Source organism: Chinchilla lanigera, unplaced genomic scaffold (assembly GCF_000276665.1).
Source record: "Chinchilla lanigera isolate Chin_1 unplaced genomic scaffold, ChiLan1.0 scaffold00041, whole genome shotgun sequence".
Lineage (NCBI taxonomy): Eukaryota > Metazoa > Chordata > Mammalia > Rodentia > Chinchillidae > Chinchilla > Chinchilla lanigera.
In genome coordinates, this window is record NW_004955442.1 from 5088229 (window position 1) to 5106017 (window position 17789).

The 17789-nt window shown below is 37.3% G+C and overlaps 1 long non-coding RNA gene across 1 annotated transcript in view; it reads left to right on the forward strand.

Moving 5' to 3' along the window:
- The first annotated feature begins 269 nt into the window (after positions 1-269).
- LOC102019332 overlaps positions 270-17789 on the forward strand; it is a 39247-nt gene continuing 21727 nt past the window's right edge. The window contains exons 1-2 of the long non-coding RNA XR_262114.1: positions 270-378; positions 11479-11576. This is a non-coding gene — a long non-coding RNA (uncharacterized LOC102019332). The remainder of the gene's footprint in view (positions 379-11478; positions 11577-17789) is intronic.

Here is a 17789-nt window from a genome sequence, read left to right on the forward strand (position 1 = left end):
ATGAGATTTGGTTGCTATGCAAAGGGTTTTGAACTTCATCAGGGCAATAGCACCTTAGCAAGAGCACTGACACTCATATTCGCACTGCAGAAAATCATCCTGGCTGTAACATGGGAGAGAATAAGTCATCTCAAAAAGTTATTGAGTAATGGTGCTAGAACCAGGTTGACGGCAGTGTAGATGGAGAAAATAATTTGATTTGAAAAAAATTAAAGAGACAGCATCTAGATAACTTGAGAATGGATTGGAGGTGAAATGTGGGAGAGAAGGAGGTGGGTTCAAATCCCGATTTTGCCACTTGGTAATCCTGCCACCTTGAGCGAGTCCCTAAAGTCTCTGTGCTTTGATCTTCTCATCTATGAATGGTGACTTATAAAGGTAAATACATCACAGGGTTGTATAGGATTAAATGAGATTTTAAATGTCAAATACTTAGTACAGGGTCTGGTGCATGACAGCCATTGAGAACCATAAAGAGAACCTTAGAACACATACTTTCAACCCCTTACTAGGCATCTTCTTAAGCAATAAGAATTGACTTATCCTCTTCCAGGAAATCAGCATCAACCATTCATCAGAATCCACAGCGCAGAAGACAGTTTTGCCAGGAAGATTACATGATTCATGTGTAATGCTAGGTATCATATAAGCTAGGCATTATTATTTAATATCATCAGTGAGACTCAAATATAAAAAATCACTTTGACTAAAAGGATTCACTCAGAAAGAGATAGATATGATTGGTTGCTGCTGTGATTGACATTCAATGACAGATTTAATGGGACAAAAATTTTACATGCAGATTAATTTGCATATATTGTATCTTCAATTTGCCCACACAAATTGGGCACTTAGGTACACAATTACCCAATTAGTAAAAGTCATTTCCTAATTGTAGGGGCAAACATGATAATTGTGCCCTCAAATGGCTATGCACTCACAATTTGCTTCCTTTTAGGAAAGGTGGCACTTTTGAGTTTCATGTTAAAATTAAAAGCATCTGACAGCTAAGGATTTCTTCCTCTAAATGGATGATGGTGTCATTTCAGCACTGACTGTGCATGGTTCTAATAACAAGGAGCTATTAGAGCTAGAATTTTTGCATAAAGATTGTGGATATTTTACTATATATTACGTTCAAATTTCTTGTTCTTGGATGCATCAGTGGGCCATCAAGGAATTTTGCTGGTAGTTGCTGAAGTCTCTACCTACTTTTGGAATCACCTGTGTCTGACTAGTGCCTTTCTTCTGCCTTATGCTTCTTCTTTCTTCCTTTGCCTTGTCTTACTTACTTTCTCACAGTATCTGACACCTACAAATTAAAGGAAGAAAGGTATATTTTGGTTCACGATTTGTGGAGGTTTTAGTCCATAGATGGATGGTTCCAAGGCACAGCTGCATGGCAGAGGACAAACAGTTCATGAGATGGTAGACGGAAAGCAGAGGGAGAGATCAAGGCAGCAGGGAGGGTGATATACTCTTCCAGGCCACACTCTGAGGCCCACCTCCTCAGACCAGGTTTTACCTCCCAACATCACATTTAGCTGTAAGCTCATTAGTGATTGATCCTGATCCAATCGCCTCCCAAATGGCCCACCCATGAGCACATCCTCAGGGAAGTCTAGTATACACTATAACATGACTTGATGGGAGGGCTGTTCTCTTTCTCCTTCTGGCATGCCCTTGTGTGTCACTTCACTGTTTCTGGTATTGAGATGGACCTATCAATGTTTCTGGTTCTCTGTAGCCAGAAAGGAGATTCTTGGTAGGATCATCATATATATTGGATTTGGATGTGGCCTAGATCTAAGTGTGGCATGAAACCTCTGGGCGTTACTATGAATTGCTTGAAGAGAGCATCCTCCCTTCCTCCATTTCTTTGTTTCTTTCTTCTTTTCTGTTTTCTTTCTTCCCTTTCTACTTATTAAAATAAGCCCAGTAAAATCAACCCAAATTTTTGATTTGGGTTTGATCAGAGTTGAACAGCTGCTAACACAAAGGAATGTACACCTTTGGCCAATATGCATAGGAAGAAATTCTGAGCAACATTAGTTGTCAGGTAGATGCAAACAAAAAACAGGCATGAATATGCGTTCAAGATGATCAGCAATCCAAACTGTTGTGAGAACTTGAGGGGACTGGATTTTGCTTACCTTACTGGTGTGATTAAAATAAAGTACATTGGCTTTAGAAAAAAATGGCTGGACAGTTTCTTTAAAAATTAAAAATATATCCAGCCAATGGCCTGGCCATTCCACTTTTAGGTTTTATCCAAGCCAAATGAAAACATAAGTTCCCTAAAAATGTGTACAAGAATTTTCATAAAAATTGATTTATTACAGTAAACACTTGAAACAACACAAATGTCCATGAGTGGGTGAATGGATAGATGAATAAGGTATATCCCTCCAATGGAACACCACCACTCAATAACAAAAATCATCAACTGTGTACACCAACACTAAAATACTGAATGTTTCTATTTCCTGCTAGAATAGGCAAAACTGGCTTTCTTGAAAAAGTGATATCGAGCTGAGATTTAGAAAATAATTAGAATAACCATGTGCAGGGAAAATCATGTAGTTAAGTCAGAATTTGAAGGCAGTAATGAAGATGTGGTAAAAGGAATCTGGTTAACTGTGGGCAGATATATTAGAAGTGGCGGGGTGAAAATATAAAGGCAAAATGGTCATTTAAGAAGTGTGAAAAGAAAAGGGGTTTGTCCTAAATCACAATGACCAAGGCTAGATCATTATCTTGCCTTTTGGTTTTGTTCTTTCTACAAAAGTGCTTTGATTTGTGTACAACTGAATTAGTATTAGGGCCTATAACTTATATTCTTGGATGTTTCAGTGACTTCATTCAGTAGAAATTTATTTCTTGCTCATGAAAAGACTATTATAAATGAATAAGCTTCTACCTCAACTCTCCATTCTGTAGCTCTGCCCTCTTACTGGGCTACAAAATATTCTCTATTTTGCTGGCCAACAGGGAAAAAGAGGATGGAGGTGGCACATCTCTTCTTACTCACTTTGTACTCAAAGAAATACATATCATTTTTGCTCGCATCCAATTACTGAGAACAAATCACATGGCCCATCTAATTACAAGGAATGTTGGGATATATGGCCCTTGGGGTACATACTTCCTAGTAATAATTCTATACTTTGGGTTGGAAGAACCAATCTTTGGTGGCCAACTGGTCATTTTTGTAACCGTTCATGTCCTTCAGTGAGCATCACCTTTTCTCTTCCATTTTCCATACAATTTGAGCTCATTTCATTGTGCTTTATTGAAAGGTTTACATTCTTAGCCGAAGTCTTGCCAACTGAAACAGAAATGCTGAGTTCTCCAGGCTCACCACGGGAGCTCTGAGGTTCATAAATCACAATGCAGAGGCAGTTCATCATCTGAAAAATGAGGAGGAAGGACTGCCAGAGCCTAGTTCATAAAACAGATGTTCCTTTGGTGGATAACAGCAAAAGAGAAGCAGGACCACAGAAACTGAAAACCCAGGAATGCAGCCATCTTACCTCAAACACAAAGCGTAGCATTCATAACTCTCCCTCTTCCTACATCCCACTCTCCAGGGGGAAAATCATTTTTTTCTTATTTAATTATGTTCCTTTTCAAACTTGAATAATAGCTATTTTCCTGTGTTCCAGACAGGAAAGTGGGGGCATTAATTTTTCCCACTGTGTGATGAATATGACAACATCATAAAAGCGACTGTAGGTAAAATATGTCTCATGAAGCATGTTGCTCTACCATCTTTATTATTAAATCTCACTCAGGATAAATAAGCCTCATTTCAGCTGTAGCCATTTGTTCTTGTTAGGGAGCCACAGGATGGCATGAAATATTAAATGACAAAGGTTAGTTCTGCTCTCAGCAAAGAGCTCCTTTCTAATTTCCCATAAGGTTGCACAACAGGTCAGTGTGTCAGGTTTGAAATGGTAGCTTGAGCTAGCTTTCACCAGCCAGGTTTTTCACCTTAGCTATGTTGATGAATCAGAATTTTGCAGTGGGAAAACAAAGCTGATTCTGGCTGCCTCTGAGAAGAACAGGGGACGTGCTTGTTCCCGACTGTATAGCAAAAGTCTTGAGAATTTGCTTCTAGTAACTGAATGCCTAGTCATTTTCTGCTAGTCCCTCTGTGACTAATGGAGATTTCTGGGGTCTCACTACTTTGAATACTGGTTACTCAGTCTTAATTCTTCCTGTTTCTTATCCAATGATTGTTTGTGTAAAGTGAAAAGCTTGTTGCTTTAAATTAAATTGATGCTTTATTAATATGTTAAATGGCCATGCTCAAGCTATATTCACTTATTACAGTGCATTCTGCAATGCATTAGTAATGAATGGAAACACTTGACTTAAAGATCTCCCTATAAATCAGATGAACATGGGGAAAAAGAGTCATTGTTTATTTATGAGGTCTGGGAAAGAAATTATACAAAGCAGACCTTATATATCCTCCTATTCTAAAAACATTATAAAACATTGATTACATGCTTGCCATTAAGTTTATGCTTCTATTGCCTTCATGTTTCTGATTTTATCATCAATCTTTCTTAAGAAATAAAGCACTGAAGTCTACTTTACACAGAAGAATGAAAAGCTGTGGAACAAAGCAGTAAAGTTCTCTTGAGTAGAAACTGTGTGTCTTTTTTCTCTCAGTGTTGAGAGGGAATGTTCAAATTGTGCATCCACCTGGGAATGTTTTACTCTGCTCAGGTCCTACTGTGGATCTGCTTCCTGGCAGATGCAAATTAACAAACATGCATTGGGTATCGAGTCTCAGAAATAATAAGACATTATGGAAAGCATAATATAAAAGGCATATGGACAAGCAATTTTTGGAGGCCATTCCACACCCAATATATGTTCTCTATATAAGATTTCAAACAGGCAGGAAACAAGGTACTATTGCATTGTTTTGCTAAGATTGTGTGAGAGCTGTGATTTTAGAATTTCCTGGTAATGTGGACTGATATAGATATGTGGCCTTATATAAAAATTAGTTGAGACCTCTGTTATCCTCTGACAGAAGATCCCCTAAATTGTATCATCTTCTATCCCAGAAAGTGATGAGCATTCAATAATATGTGTGTGAGGGTAAGAACAAAGGGCTCAGGGTGACCTGATTAACTGTTCTGTAGGATTTGGCTTTTTGGATGGACCAGACGGATTGACCCTATTTAATAGTAATCTGGGCTCAATCTCATTGCCCTGGGAACTGTTGTCCTATAAGATTAGTAGTCTCTTTTCTTGAACAAAGAGTTGTTGTTAGTGTACTATTCTTACTACTCTGGGCTGGGTTTTGTACTAAGATGACAGAAATACAAAGGTACATAATCATCAGTCCCTATTTAAAAATCACTGAGGAGAGCAGTGGAGGTGGACCATAAGGAAATGTTATAGCACTGAAATAAAATAATAATAATAATAATAATAATAACAACAACAACAACAGCATCTTATTGAGTACTTCTAATGGACACTGTGCTAAATACTTGGTAAGTTTTCATAAGATATGGAGGCAGTATAGAGAAGGGAGTGATTGCTTTTGTAGGAGTTTCTCAGGAGGAAGTGACATTTATGCAGTGGCTTAAAGGACTAGGAGTTCTGGTGGAAAAGAGGTGAGAAAAATAAATTCAGTAATGTTACAGGATTAAAAATCAGTGTAAGAATATCAGTTATGTTTCTATGCAGTAACAACAAACTATGCAAAAAAGAACTTAAAATAATCTCATTCACATATAATAAAAAAATAAAATACTTAGAAATAAATTTAACCAGCAGTTGGTTGAAAGATGTGTTCCTTGAAAACTATAAAACACTGACGAAAGAGGTGAAAGCAATTACAAAAGGAAAAGCATCGTTTGTTTGAGTAGGTATGATTAATAGTACTAAAATGTTCATACTATTTAAAGTGATCTACAGATTCAATGTAGTCCCTATCAAAATTCCAATGGCAGTTTTTTACAGAAATAGAAAAAAATTCTCAAATTTGTATGGAAGCACAAAAGACCTCTAATAGCCAGAGCTATTTTGAACAAGAATAACAAAGCTGAAAACATAACACTTTCTGATTTCAAAATTGATTACAAAGCTACAGTAATCAAGACACGTAAATGTACTAGCATAAAAACAGACATATAAATCAATGGCCAGAATACAGTTCAGAAATAAACCCATGTATATACTGTCAGCTGGCCTTCCACAAGTGTGCTAAGAATACAGAATACAGAAAGGATAACCCCGTTATTAGTGCTGAGAAATGGCATAACCACATACAAAAGAATGGAATTGAATCCTTATATTAAAACATACACATCAGTCCACTACAAATAGATTTAAAGACTTACTTATAAGATTTGAAATCATGAAGCTCATAGAAGAAAACAGAGAGTTTTTGATATTGGTCTTGGCTATGACTTCCTGAACATGCCAAATAAAGCACTGAAAACAAAGGAAAAATAAGTAAGTGGGACTTTATTAAATTAAGACCGTACTGCAAGGGAAACAATCAACACAATGAAAAAGCATTCCATGAAATGGGAGAAAATATTTGCAAATGTATATCTGCTAAAGCATTAATATCTAGAATATAAAAACATTTCTACAACTCAAAAACAAAGACAAGCCAAACCAAAACATCCAGCTAACCGAACAAGAACCAAAACCCCAAGTCACTCTGTTAAAAATAAAGAAAATTTTGTTTTGCAAAGAAGACATGCAAATAGTCAACAAGCATATGAAAACATGTTTAGTATCACTAATTATGAAACCACAATGAGATACTATTATATCACTGTTAGAGTGATTATTTTAAGGAAAAAACCAAAAGGTAAGAAGTGTTGATCAAGATACAGAGAAAAGGGAACCCTTGGGTTCTGTTGGTGGTAATTGGTGTAGTCACTCTGCAAAACAGTATGGAGGTTTCTCAAAAAACTTAAGAACAGAACTACCATGCATGTCATCTACAATCGCATCTCTAGAATACAACCAAAGGAGTTTAAATAAAAACCTGGAAAAGATACCTGTGTTCCCTTGTTCTTTGTGACATTACTCACAATAACTAAGGTGTAAAACAATCTAAATGATGATCAAGGAACATAAAGATAAACAGAAGTGGGGCATATATTATCTGGCTTCAAAAAAGAAGGAAAAAAAAATTTTTGCTACAACATGAGCAAACCTGTATGGCATTATGCCATGAGAAATAAATCTGACAGTCGGAGAAAAGCTGCATCATCCCACTCATATGAGGAATCTAAGATATTTGAATGCATGGAAGCAGGGAGCAGAGTGGTGGTTACTGGAGGCTGGTGTTGGGGAATGGTGTCTTAGTTACTTTTCTAGCTGAGACAAAATACCCAACAGACAAAGACAAAGGCAGAAAAATTTATCTAGCTCCTAGTTTGTAGAGGTTTCAGTCCATTGTTGGCTGGCTCAAAGGCAGAGTGGCATGGCAGAGGGGCATTATAGAGGAGAAAACAGCTCATGGCAGCAGATGACAGCAAAAGCAAGCAAGCAAGCAAGCAAGCAAGCAAGCAAGCAAGGGATGACCCCAGCTCTTTCTATCCCTTATATCTTATCCAGGCTACTGAAGGCAGGTCGCACTTATACCATTAATTCTAGTGCCTTTGATCCTAGCATTGCACCATGAACCAATCCCAGCATGATGCACTCTACATCCAACACCTCTGAAAACAACCCCTCTATGACTTAGACACAAGCTATAACAGATGGGTAATAGGGAGGCATTAGACAAAGCTTGCAAAGTCTTGGTTATGCAAGGTGAATAATAAGTATTACAGATCTGTTGTACTGCGTAGTGCCTGTAGTTAAAAACACTGTGTTATATACTAAATGCCAAGAAGACAAATCATGTGGTGAATGTTCTCAACACACACATACACACACACACACATACACACACACATGCACTTTTCCATTTTTATTAGTATGTGTTTACGGTACCTAATGTTTACATTACTCATGTGGAGTTGGAACATGCACATAACACGTCTTAATTACTTTTCCTTTTTCATCCCCCTTCCTCCATCTCTTGCTCCCTTTCTCATTTGAGAAGCATCTATCTTTGTATTTCCTAATATCTGTCTTTTATTTTGCCCTTTATTTATATTTTGGTTTTCTCAAATAAGAGAAACCATTAGCTATTTAAACTTGTATGTCATTTATATCACTTACCATTATGGTCTCAAGGTACACCCGCGTTCTTATAAATGACTCAAGTTTGTCCTTCTTTATGACAGGGTAATACTTCATTGTGTATAAATACCACATTTTTTTAATCCATTCATCTGCTGAAGGACATATAGTGTGCTTCTAAGAATTATGTTGCTATAAATATGGTTATGCGTGTATCACTGTAGTATGATGTCTTTGACAGTTTTGGGGGAGATATGTAGAAGTGAAACAGCTGGATGAAATGGAAATTCTAGTTTTAGTTTTTTTCTGAATCTCCATATAGATTTCCATTGTGGTTGTACTAATTTACAGTCCCACCAACAATTTAAAGCATTCTTCTTTCCCCTGTGGCCTTACCAAAATTTGTTATTATTTGATTTCTTGATGATGACTACTTTTTTCTGGAGGTAAGATAGAATCTGAGAGCCACATATGGTGAAAGCATGCCTGTAATCCCAGCACTTGTGAGGCTGAAGCAGGAAGATTGTTGTAAGTAAAGGCTAGTCTGGGTTACATAGTGAGGACAAGACCAGCTTGAACTATACAGTCAGACCTTCTCTCAAACAAACAAACAAACAAACAAACAAGACAGAATCTCAGGGTTGTTTTAATTTGCATTTCGCTAATGATCAGTGACACTGGACAGTACTTCATGTATTTATTAGCCATTGTACTGCTTCTGAGAAGTGTCTATTCATTTCACTTGTCCTTTTCTTGATTGGGTCTTTTATTTTGGGGAGTATTTTTTTAGTTCTTTGTATATTCTAGATGTTAGTCTTTTGTCTGAAGAATAGCTAGCAAATTTATTTTCCCATTCTGTGGGTGTTTTTTTTTCCACCCTGTTAATTGTTTCTTTTGCTGTGCAGAGATTTTAAACTTCATATGATTTCATTTTTTGATTCTTGGTACTATTTCCTGTGCAACTGGGGTTCTGTTCAGAAAATTTTTGCCTATGCCTATAACTTCAAGAATTTTATCTTTTAGCAGGTTAAGTGCTGCTGTTTCAACATTTAGTTCTTTGATCTATTTTGATTTCAGTTTAGTACACAGTGACAGATATACATCTAGATTCAGTCTTCTGCATGTGGACAGACAGTTTTCCCAGCACCATTTAATAGAGACTGTCTTTCCTTCAGTACATGTTTTCAGCTACTTTGTCAAAGACAAAATAGTTGAATGTGTTTGGTGGTGTTTCTGCATCTCTATCTGTTCCATTCATTCTCATGTCTGTTTTCTGTGTCAGTATTGTGCTGTTTTTATCACTGTAGCTTTGTAACATTACTTCAAATCTGGGATTGTGATGCTTTTAACTCAGCTCTTATGCAGGACTCCTTTTGTTATTCTGGATCTCTTCTTTTTCCATGTCAATCTTAGGACTGTTTGATCCAGTTTTAGGAAGGATGCTGCTGGTATTTTGATTGGGATTATATTAAATTTATATATCAGTTTTGGAAGTATGGCCATTTTGACTATATTTGTTCTGGCTGTCCACGAACAGTGGATATCTTTCCATTTTGTAATGTCCTCTTCAATCTTTTTTTCCGAGTGTTGTAGTTTTCATTGCAGAGGTCTTTCACTTCCTCAGTTAGGTTAACTCCTAGGCATTTAATTTTCCTTGCTGTTACTATGAATGGTATTTTTTTCATAATTCATTTCACAGTGGGTTCATTATTGGTGCGCAGGAATGCAACTGATTTTTGTGTGTTGTCTGAGCTCTGCCACATTGCTCAGTTTTGTTATTCTAGGAGTCTTTTGTGGAGTTTTTAATGTCTGCTATGTAGAGGATTGTGTCATCTGCAAATAAGAAGAATTTGACTTCTTTCTTCCCTATACATATTCCTTTATTTCTTTGCCTTGCCAAATTCCCATTGCTAATGTTTCAAATACTATGTTAAACAGGAGTGAGGATAGTGGAATTTTTGTGTTGCTCCTGATTTTAGAGGAAAAGTTTTCAGTTTTTTCCCCATATAATTTGATATTGCCAGTAAGTTTGTCATAAATGGCTTTTATGAGATTGAGATAAAGTCTTTCTATGCCTATTATCTTTAGTGTTTTTATCATGAAAGAACGTTGGATTTTGTCAAAGGCTTTTTATGCATCTAGTGAGATAATCATGCAATTTTGTTTATGATCTGTTATTTCTGTTTATGTGATATATTACATTTATTGATTTGTATATGCCTAGCCATTCTTACATCCCTGGGAAGAAGCCTATTTTTTCATGGTGTGTGTTTTTGTTTGATGATTTGTTGCATCCCATTTGCCAACATGTTATTGAGGATTTTTGCATCTATATTCATTAAAGAGATTGGTCTTTAGTTCTGTTTTTTATTGGGTCCTTGTCTGGTTTTTAATCAGAGTAATGCTACATTTCAAGATAGACTTTGGGAGTATTCCTTTCCTTTGAATTTCATTAAAGAGCTTCAGGAGTATCGGTGTTAGATCTTCCCTGAAGTTTTTGTAGAATTCAGCCGTGAATCCAGGCAGACCTGGGCTTTTTAGAGTTGGTAGGTGTTTTGTTTTAATAACTGTTTCAATTTCAATGCTTATTATTAAATTACCCAGGGTTTTTAAATCTTCTTGCTTCAGTGTTTATAATTCATATGTATCTAAGAATACTCCCTTCTCTCCTAAATTGTCCAATTTATTGGTGTGCAGGTTTGCAAAGCATTTGTTAATTTGTTTTTGACTTCAGAACATACTTTAATAGATAGTGTGAGAGGAATATTTGGGAGGTGATGAATATGTTTTTGGCATAAATTATGGTGATGGTTTCTTTTTTTGGTGCAAGGAATCAAACTCAGGATCTTGTCCTTGCCAAGCAGGTGCTGTGCCACTGTAGTGTATCATTGGCCCTGGTGATGGTTTCATGAGTGTGTGGTTTTCTCCAAAGTCATCAAGATATATTCATTAAATAAGCACAGATTTTTATACAATGGTAACACTGCAATAGTGCAATTAAAAACCTAGAGGTTAGGAACATTCCAGGCAATCAAAACAGTGGGTATTTGGAAAGACAGGCCTGAAACAGCCTATTATGTTGGACAGCCTATTATGGTTGGTAAATCTACAGCTATATTAGGAGGAAAAACCTGGTGTAAAATGAGTTTGAAAACTTGAGGTGGAGAGAAATTGCAATATAATTTTTATACAAAGACAAGACACTTGGATTTTTTCCTATAGATGATAGTCAGTTAAAGGATACATAAACACAAAGGAGAAAGGGTAGAACTCATTCTTTAACCATTCTACCTACAGTTGGGAAGATGTGTGGGAGGAATTTAGAGCCACCCTGGAGTCAGCGAGGTCTGAACCCAGTAGAAGGATACTTTAACTTGGAGAACACTTTGAAACAGGTGAGAAATAGAATTGATGAGATGGTGACTAATTGGATGTAAGGAGTGGGGGAGGGAGAGTCAAAGACAACTTTCCTATCCTATTTTTAATGCATCAATTCTAGTGTAAAAACTGGAGTCAAAATTAAACCCCACTTCTGGCACCAGTTTACTCCATCTAGAGTTCTTCAGTTGGAACCCAATCAACTTTTACATGTTTGCTTTTGACCCTATATCATGCATGTAGATGTCTATATTACCTGTTATATTACAGATATCTATATCCCTATATTCAGATATGGGGATATCCCTATATTACAGATATATAGGGCAGATGGACCTATAAACCATCTACTCAGGGTTCTGAGAAGTTGTTCAGAGAAGCTGTCTTTATTCTTACTCTTAATTCTTCTAAACCACCAGGTTGGATCTCATTTTCTTTTTAAAAAATAATGGACACTTATTTGTTTATTTTACTGCAGAATTATTGGTAACATCTCAGTAGTTCCCATCCCAAAGGAAAGTGCCTGTTCATAGGACCAAAATCTAGTTTTCAGATTCTCACTTTAAATTCTGGTTCAGCTGTTTACCAGCCAGGTGACCTTGATCAAGCGGGATAACCTTGCCTTCCTCATCTATAAAATGGCAATTAAAAGTGGCTCATTGCTCAGTTATTTTGAGAATTAGAGGAACATATGCCATGTAGTAAAACTTCAATTAGCATTCATTTTTATTTTCTTAATTTAAACAAATAGCATTCTTACTGATGCAATTTCAGGCACCAGAAATGAGAGTGAGTAGAGGATGCTGTGGTTTCAAGACCTGGCTACTGGCATTGAACCTATATATTTGTTAGTAATCACTATTGATGGTTTTTTTGATTTGCACTTTATTTTCTTTTATTTATACCTTTTTGTAAGAACTGTGGAAAATTTGGGTCTTGTATACAATGGACATATATGACATGTATATAATTTTTCACCTTTTAGACAGCAGCTTTCCTAATTCTCAGTCACTGGCAAGGTGGAGAGATTAGGTTGCAGCTGAAGAGGTTATGATAAGGGTAGCATCACTGTAGCTCAGGTGGCCAGAAGCCTTGAGAGGAAAAAAGAGAAACAGTATTGTATTAACCAGAGGTGCTCCAAATGGTACTATCATGAGACACTTGTGAGATATGTAATGAAATGAGCACTGCAGATACTGTCAAATTTCTCAGGAAGAGGACAGAAAGAACAGAGATTTTCATTTATTTCCATGTAAAGGGATATGATGTAAGTTCACTTTGTGCTTTTTTTATGACCTTATATTGGCAATGCTCAAAATACAAATCAGGAAATCTGAACAATTCCTATTCTTTATAGAATTCCAGAGGAAGATGCCACAGTGATCTATAAATGCTCTGAAAATTGAATGATGTGTTATGAAGATGTTATGAACATTGTTTTCTTTTCATGTTCAGTGGATTCTGAGAAGATGGGCATGTGAAGTTAGGGGAGTAAGACAGCTGCCTTGTGGTACTTATGTTCTCCAATAATAGCATTCATTATAATACTAACTAAGGCCAGGGGATAGGGTTATCGCTCAATTTTAGTGGTGAGAGGGAAGTCATGGTTTGATGTGTAATAATCTTTCTTTCTCTCTCTCTCTCTCTCTTTCTTTCTTTCTTTCTTTCTTTCTTTCTTTCTTTCTTTCTTTCTTTCTACTTCTATATAGTAGAAATCTTTGTTGGTTCCTGTAGTAACCAGAGGGATTCAGGATGGGAGAAATAGTTTACTTCAATCTTCCCTCTGAACACAGGAAAACTGGATCCATCTCTCAGTATTATCACTTACTAGCCAATAACTTTCATCAAGCTTATTTGAGCCTCAGTTTTCCTGCCTATGTAATGGGAAAAATATCGATTCATAGAAATATTGTGATAGATTACATAGAATAATATAAATCGGTAGGTACAGTACTGGGCACACAGTATATACTTGATTATTGATTTGATTCTGATGCCAGGCTCCTTTAAGAGGAAAATAGACATGTATGTTTGGTGTAGGAACTGAAGAAGATACAATCTAAAGAAGGACACGTGTGGTGGCTGGTGAGCAACCTGTAACACCCAGCTGAACTGAATCAGTGTGGTCTGGGTGTGGGAGGCCCACCTGGGGATTGTTGCCAATGACATAAAAGGACAACTGGAGAGGAAGAAGTGGAGCTGTTAGGAGCTGTTGGTTGTCCTGGAGAATCTTGTCAGGCTGGCTTTCTTGATATGAAATTGTCTGTTATCATAATCAGAGGGGCTTGGGACCTCCCTGTCACTGAAGATGGCTGTGGTAATTTTCGGGGGAGCTCTGGTCCTTACTTTGAGCATCACTTCCTGGCTGTAGTGCAGATACTTCATCCTGCTGGCACTGACTTTCTAGCTTCCAGCATTGACCTTTGGGCCTTCCCAGCACAGATCCTTTGAACAGACTTGCATGAGACATTGTCTTGGGCTCTATGCCTCTAGTTGGACTTGTGGGGGGCATTGTCATGTGCTCTAGGTCTTCAGCTGGACTCATGCAGAACATTGCTGTGGGATCCAGTACCTCAGGGGGATTCTTTTGTTCTTTAGTGTGTGGATAATTTCCTGCACTCTTTCATACTTGACTCTTTGGGTGACTACTATAAATCCGATAAATTATGTATCCTGTATTAAACTGTTTCCCTTGTAAATTCTGCCTACAACAATAGAACAGCTCCTACTTTTTCTACTGTGCCAGTTTTCCCCTTTGGTACCAGGTGAGGGTAGTCAATAATCTGGGTATTCAATAATTTAAATGCTCCACAGAATGAATGAGAACTGTGGTAGACCATGGCTTTGACTACTCCTGGGCTCCCATCTTTAGGTATCTGTCCCCAAAGGCAAAAAATTGGGCCTCATTAATTACCTGAACAAATAATATGAGAACCCTGTGGTCCCATCACAGTCTAAGGCTTCATCAGAGGTATCCTTCCCAGTCTCCTGTCCTTAGAGTCTGTCTTTCCCATATGTCCACGTCCTCCCAGTTCAAGTTCATTACTGAAATACTGGGGGTTATTTTGCATAAGTTCAGACATTCCTAAGGTCATCGATTATAAGCTCAATGCCCAGTTTTTTATTGGTTTAACGCTTTTTTCTTGGTAAGAGACATAATTTATTACCATCTGGAATGCAAATATTTTGGTAAACTGGATGTCCATAGCCAGGATAGCCTTGTTACTTTACCCTTTTTTTATTGTCGTAGGGCTTATAATCATAAAACCTGATTTTGTTCTTCTAGCTCTATGTTCCACCACATAATAATTATAAATAGTTTAAAAAACTTCCCTTTTAAGGAGATGATTATAAAAAGCTAGAGGGCTGTTCAGAAGAAGATTGACTTATTCTTCTAAAACTTGTTTCTTTTTCCCTCCAGCTGTAGCCCATAGGATCTGAATGGAGGGTGCTGGGATGGGAGGGGGACTTTGAAATGAATGAGAATAAAGCTGAATGAGAATTCATTAAATTAGCACATTTAAAATATGTTAATTTAGAATTTGATTTTAACTTTATTAAACTATCATGATATAACTGTCTAAATACCATTTGAAATCATGGAAATTCAGTGTGGCAAATATTTATTGAACTACTGTGTATTTGGCTTAATGGAAGACACAGGAGAGGGTAACAATATGAATGAGACAGGGTGGATCCCTTACCACCAAAATCTACTGAGAGAAGTGTTATAATTTACAAAGAATCCCAAGGCTAGGGCCTCTTTTTATTTTCTTATTTAAACTAAATTTAGTTTAACTGATATATAAAAACATAAAATTATACATAGTAAAGAAGTACAATGTGATATGTCAGTATGTATACTCATTTTGCGATGGTTAAATCAGGTTAAAGACACATCTGCAAAACATTTCCCATTGTTTATGGTGAAAACATTCAAAATCCTTTTTTCTGGGTTTTTGAGAATTAGTCCGTCCTTGTAGTACAGAATACTGACACTCACATTGGGGAACTGGTACATGTGTATGTGTATCTTGATCTCTTTCATTCTTTTTACCTCCCTTTCCTACTTCTTCCCACTCCTGTAATCCTCTTTCCTGTCTTTGAAGGTCTGTCTTCTAGTTTTCTATCATCTGTCATTTATTTTATTTGCTAATTTATTTACCTTTTAGGTTTTTCATAGAAGAGAAAACATGTGATATTTAACTTCCTGAAGGTTTAAAGTTGAATGTAGAAAGATCTTCCCAGTTTATAACAGTGCTGTAGTTTTGTTCTGAAGATTAATTGTCCAGATGCCTGGTAGAGCATTTGACCCAAGTAGGACTCCGTGTAGGTCTGGCTCTATGCTCTCAGGGACATTCTGTCTCTGAAACACGTATCTAGACAGTACAGATGTTTGGAGCCTTCAGGTGCTTGGCCCGTTCCTGAGGGCTGGAAACCCTCTACCCCTGGTCAGGCACACGGTTGGGACACTGCTGCTTTTGTCAAAAGCAGGGCCCTTACTGGCAGGGAGATTAGAGGTTTCATCTGTGGAGAGGGTGCTCTGCCCAAACATTTCCCAAGTCAGGACCTTGGCAGCTGGATTTTCAGGAGTTAGTGCTTCACTGGACCTGATGATGTAACTTTGTTGTACTTTTATTTTCTTCTGTGTAATCAAGTGTATTAACCAACAGTTCATAAACTTTGTTTCATTGCCTTTACTTTGGTGTTAGAGGGTTTTGTTGTTTGTGAATCCAGACCTCTAAATTGAACAGCTGCAACTGTAGTCTCTTTAAGAGTACACTTTCTGAGTGTGGTTTATTTTGCATTGTATGATGGTATTGAGTTCCATCCACTCTCCTGCAAATGGCATGCTTTCAGTCTTCTTGAAGGTGGAATAATATTCCATCATGAAATAACATGGTTGTTATTCACAGCCATGCTACTGCGCAATAGCAGGCCAGAGCTTCTGTTCCTATGCAATTATATTTTAGTAGGTATTGATCAATATGCCTCCATCCCCCAGTTACCCTCTACTCCCACCAAGCTCATGTAGTCACCATTCTACTCTCAATTTCTGAGAGATGAACTTTTGTATATTTCTGTTGTGGTTGATACATTGTGTCACCTTGTGGAGTCTAGAAGCTTAACTAAATAACTCATCAGTTCTATATCCCGGGGTGAAAAGGACTTGCCTTTTGTTTGTTTGTTTGTTTGTTTGTTTTCTGGTACCGGGAATCAAACTCACAACCTTGTACTTGCCAGGCAAGCGCTGTGCCACTGAGCTAAATCCCCAGGACATGCCTTTGCTACTCTGGGATATTGGTCATTGTGTCAACTTGAGAAGTTTAGAAGGTTAACTATGTAACTCAGCATGGAGCCAGGGTCCTTACTTTGTATTCATCCTGAGCCTGTGCAATAGGAGAGCATGGAGATGGTGTGGGTGTGGGTGGATAGCCAATACACAATATAAGAAGGAAACAGTGGCTTGCTCCTCTCCTTTTTGGCTCTTGCTGCTTTTGCTGTCTTGTGCCACCTTAAAGTGTTGCACCTGTGCTCTGCCACCCTGCCTTGGAGCCAGCTGATTACAGACTGAAATCTCCACAAAGTATAAGCTGAATAATCCTCTCATTCCTTAATTTTAGGTGTCAGATATTTTGTCTCTGCAATGAGAAAGGTAACTGAGACAGTTCCTCATATGAGTGAGATCATGAGGTATTTGTCATTCTGTGTCCGGCTTATTTCACTTAATATAATGGCATTCAGTACCATTCATGCTTTCAAAATGACAGGACTATCTTCTTAATGGCTGAAAAGTATTTTACTGTGTAGATGCACTGTACTTTCTTTATCTCTTTACAGCTGATAGACACTTAGATTGCCATTTCTTGGCTATTATGATTAGTTCCATGATGAACATTGGAGAGCAGATGTTTCTTTGACAGACTGATTTCATTTCCTTTGAGTATCTACTCAGTAGTGGGATTGCTAGATCATATGGTGGTTCTAATTTTAATTTTTTGAGAAAACTCTATACCATTTTCTGTACTCACTGTACTAATTTACATTCTACCCACAGTGGGCAGGGGCTCCTTCTCCACATTCTCATTACCTGCCATCTTTTGTGTTTTTGGTACTAGCCATTCTTACTGGAGTGAGGTCATATGTCACTGTAGTTTCAATTTGCATTTCCCCGATGATAGTGATGTTGATCATTTTTTCATGCACCTGTTGGTCACTTTTTATCACAT